We start from the raw sequence: 5061 nt of genomic DNA, 5'->3' as shown, positions 1-5061 counted from the left end.
GACTTAGTTTTCGAGAAAATCGAGTTTGGAAATTTATCAAGTATACTTGAACATAGCTAATTACCGACTGGTATGAGTAAACGATCGATAAGATGTTATCGATAGAAGCAAAAGTAAGTAGAAGATATAAAATAAAACTTGTCCATTCAAAGTTATATTTTCAAGAAAACAGACTTCGAACATGTTTGGTTAAGAATCGATCTAGTACTTACACGCATACGATAATTTTCAAATTTATTTTTTCGGAAACAAAGCGCCTCGAGGAAATATTTTATTTTGCATTTTCCATTTATTTTCATGTGTAAAATGACCTGCTGTCGATTATTTAACCCTGTTTAGTCCGGAATTTTCAAACTCGATTTTCTTGTAAATCAAGCCTTAAATGAAAAAATTTTATTCCATATTGTGTTCTTATTTTTTTACAAGGAATCGCTTCGTGTCCGCTTGTACCGTGTTATTCGGCCGCACCCTGTACGTTTCAACCGACTACATACGTATCGCGTAATTTTAGTCTACTAGGAACTTTCACAAGTAGCTACTCTCTGCCTTGAATTTCCTATACATTTTTCCGAAATAAACTTTCATTTATTTATTTATAATTATCGACTCTTTCTTTCCATCTTGCAGCTTTCCACGCGATAAATTCTCTGTTTAAAGTTGAACATTTTTAGCGCACTTGACGGATTACTTTGACGTCATATTGGCTTTTAGCCGTCATTCGATTGGTCGCGCAGACGAGCGCGGAACCGAAATTGCCGGAAATTAGTTTGACTAGCGTAATCATAGAGCTATACATATATACATATATACAGATATACTTTTGTGTGTGTGTGTGTGTGTGTGTGTGTGTGTGTGTGTGTGTGTGTGTGTGTGTGTGTGTGTGTGTGTGTGTGTGTGTGTGTGTGTGTGATGATATTTATTTACAACCAACGACAACTCATTGCATGAATCGTGACTAGAAGCCAATATGGCGTCAATGTAAGCGATTAAATACGCTAAAAGTGCTCGATTTTATACAAGTACGAACGCGTAACTTTTGAACCAGTGGATGCTGCATTTTGAAACTCGTTTCTTAGGTCGGGACACATCGAAAACTACAAGTTAAGTCTTTTTAAGTTAAACCTTTTTACCTATTACATATATGTAGATGCGTATACGTTTATATATGCATCCCGAACATTTTGCTTCCTTTAAATTTCCCATGAACGAATAGAAATCGACGATTATGGCTACCTGTTTGTGGTAACTGTGCAGTTTACGATCAAATGCGGTTATGTTTGCCAGCATTAACGTCGATCATTCAAGAAACCTTGGATAGTGCTTTTTCTTTTTACATTCGATCCTTCTTTACAGACGCATCGATCGATACAGTAGGTTGGTAACACTAACCTTACCAGGTCCATTTCATATGACCGGTTTCAAAATCTAATTTAAAATTGTAGATTCATCGTTATTTCTTTCGTTCATCTAACTTTATGTGAATTCTTATATTAACAAAAATTGGGAAATCAATTAATCGGATAATATAAGGATTTACATAAAGTTAGGTGAACGAAGGAAATAACGATGAGATTAAATTTCGAAACCGGTCATTTGACTGAACCTCGTAAGGTTAGTGTTAAACATTCGGTCGAGATTGTAAATCGAGCTTCTCAGAATTTTTATTCGTTTTAACAAATTTTAATTTTAGAAAATTGGCTCGTTTAGAAAATTTTAATACGTACATGGTTGTGACGTTCGATTAAAATGCTTGAAATTATCTCTCGTTCGATAGAAAATTATATCGTGTAATAATTGTATGGTATTTTCATCTAATGCATATCGACAAGTTCCTTTTTTTTCTGTTCAAACTGTGTGATGTCTCTCTCCGAGTTATAGAAAATATACAATCGAGTTCTTTACGCTTTACACTTTACGCGATATGTATTTGTCGTCCCGATTTTCCACCAATTATGTCCAGAGACATAATACTGCAACGCTATATTATAGCCTGTAGTCTATATATTATAGTCTATAGTCTATAGTCTGCAGACCATCGGTATACCAACAAATAATTTTCCCTGTACGATTAATTTCTGTATTCTAAACTATACGCGTTCTAACCTTAAAGCATGAACATTTTCTTCGAAACTTCTGTCTTTTAATTTTCAGCCCGCCTTTAAATCTATTTAAAATAATCTATTTAACCAGTTAGCTGTTTTTGACGAGTATACTCGCCATGAAGAAATGGCAATAGTTTGTGTTACGACGAGTATATTCGTCATGCATAAAAAGTACTTACAATATGCTGTTTAAATTGCAATTTAGTAATCGCAGTAAATTGCGGTAATGAAATGAAAAAATAAGACATTCATATCATTACAAGTTAATTCTATGTTACAACAGCCACGCGTACTCCGTGTTTGACGAGTATACTCGTTATCGCTTACTTTTTCCCCACACATTTTAAGTACTACACACTTTTCAAAGAGGTCGTAACAGCTAACCGGTTAAAATATTTACGATACTTTATAGAAATATACTTTTTATAAAATTTATAACTTATGTAAAAAATATATTTATATATTAGAAGAATATCGTAAAAACTTACATGTACGTATATAGATACTTGGGTATGCGCTCAGAGATGGAAAGGAAGGTGCTGTGGAAGGTGCACGGTCCTGATTGGTTCTTTTTCGTAGAGTCAATGCTTACGTCGTAAATTTAAGCACGCGTATTGGCTGCAAGCGTTGCATATACAAACAAAAGAATGTAGCATCACGTGACGGTTAGCGATAGAGTGAGCAGTGCTTCCTTTGCCGCTGTGTTATCTTGTCACGCTTCTTTCCATCTCTAACTACATCTCCATCTTTGCGTTATCTACAAATCTGCATATATACATACGTACATACTTATGTAAGTGCAACCGTCTCTCAATTTACGCGGAGCATTCGTTTTAAGCGATCGAAAATCGCGTAAATAAAGTCTGTTTCGTAAATAGTTACGAAAGAAAAAATATGTACACATACGACGACTAGCGCAACGTAATGAGCTTTCATTCTTATTTCACACAGCGTTTCAACATCGCCGAATAAGTTACTGTATGTATATACTTGTTGCTTTTAAGACTTGTGGGAAAATATATTCTCCGGTCGCTTGAATGAACACATCGAGGACGGTACGCTTTGACAAGCATACAGTTTGAATTGCCGCGTATTTTTGCCGCGTGTTTTGAAAAGATTCAAAAGATCGCCCGGAAAGTTCGTTCCGATTTACATTTCGATTCATTAAATTTATATTTATCGACTTATATAAGTGCCATTTCCTTCCACCTTCCATCCTTCCGAAACCTCTCAGGTTTTCCAACGAAAAACTATTGAGTACGATGTTTTATTTCCACCAAATTCCTTAAAAAATCGGTACGGACCTCCCGAGCAGCATTTAACCAGCGTAGTATTTAATTAAAGATCGTAGTATTTAATTAACGAGCATATTTAAGCATACTTCTAGTAACGCTTTTTTAGTGTGAAATGCTTGAAAATAATTTCCCGTATGGATACTGGTGCTAAAGAAAATTTATTATTTTATTAAATTGCTTAAAAATCGGAACGAACTTTCCGGGCGATTAATATTACATCCAACATATCGATAACGGTTTCGTATTATTCAAACATGTAACGTACAAACATAATATTCACAACATTTCGTTCATTTTTTTTTTACTGTTTTGTTTAACTGTAGTTAACATTTTTTATAAGATATCGCATTAAGTGTGTAAGACGCGAACGCGTTAAAATCGCGCATAAAAACTACCGAGTAAATCGCGTAATTTATAATTTACCGCGTGAAAAGAATGGCGCGTAAATCGAGGGACGCGTGTATTTATGTGCAACCTACGTCGATTAGGGTGCGAAGCGTGTGCGGTAAACCTATTGCAAAGAATTGCATATCACCGCCTTCGTAAGTTTCTTCCATATTTGTTGTTTGAAGTAAGTAAGTTGGAAAGTAAACGCGAAAGTAAACGTAAACGTTTAACATGTATATTAAAAATATTATACATCTAGGTATTTGTTGCGCATCCGTTAACAAACTTGAACTGGCAAGACTGAACGTTTCTAGGACCTTCTCATTAAATCAGTGACTTTTGTCGATTTTACAAATTTTAAGCTATTCGTCGAATCGAAATACATACGTAGTACACATTCGTAGTACGTATAATGTAGACGACAATCTTTGAAACTTAGCTTTAAACATCGGAAAGTATACGCAATAATAGAATTTTTTAAACGTCCAAGATTTGTATATTTTGCATAGTTAAAACAATTATATCTACGTGCATCGAATGGCACAGTCGATAGAAATGTTAGAACGTGTAAAGAACAAAATACAAATACCGAATATCACGTTTCAATTTTTAATCTCGCATTTAACAGCACGTTCCTTTACCATATATCAATTTATAAGAAAAAGGAGAAAAGAAGAAGAAGAGAAGAAAAAGAAAGGAGAAAAACATGGGGATACAGTTTCGTTGTTTGCATTTTGTCTGATTTCCATGTTACCTTCTATACGACTAAACAAAAGCATTTTAACACAACAATAATTCGTAAGTCGAGCAAATTTTCTGCAAACCAAACGTGTTCATTGGCGAGGCAAGCGATACTCCGATATCTTCGGTATTTGAATATTTGAATACATAGCACCAAAACCAAATATGAAAGCTTTGGTAACACGAGATTGATCGACAACAATACACTACATTTTTAAACTAAACAACGTACTAAATTTAATGTAAAAAAAGTCGGAAAGTTTTCTTATATCTACCTATTATCTTTTTTTCGATACAAAAACGTTACCGTCTTACTTTTTTATGTAGCAAATAACTAAACTGTCGCGTATCTGAGATTCTCGCACAATTTACTACCAAAACCGAGTGTATATTATGTGCTAATGTAATAAAAAATAACTCATAAGAACTTGTTTAAATAACTCGAGTTAATAAAATACGAAGACGAGAGTATTTTTAATACGCGACGGTTTACGCACAAAATTTACCTATTTTCTGTTGAAATTGTTAAAACTGTT

General features: G+C 34.2%; 1 protein-coding gene across 1 annotated transcript in view; it reads left to right on the top strand.

The window, feature by feature from the left end:
• Positions 1-2130, top strand: part of LOC139994638 (uncharacterized) — a 59332-nt gene extending 57202 nt beyond the window's left edge. The window contains exon 3 of the transcript XR_011801691.1: positions 813-2130. The gene's annotated coding sequence lies outside the window, so the exon portion shown is untranslated. The remainder of the gene's footprint in view (positions 1-812) is intronic.
• Positions 2131-5061: the final 2931 nt, after the last annotated feature.

Source organism: Bombus fervidus, chromosome 2 (genome assembly GCF_041682495.2).
Source record: "Bombus fervidus isolate BK054 chromosome 2, iyBomFerv1, whole genome shotgun sequence".
NCBI lineage: Eukaryota > Metazoa > Arthropoda > Insecta > Hymenoptera > Apidae > Bombus > Bombus fervidus.
Note: the sequence above shows the minus strand (reverse complement) of the source record. Positions and strands in the feature narration are given on the sequence as shown.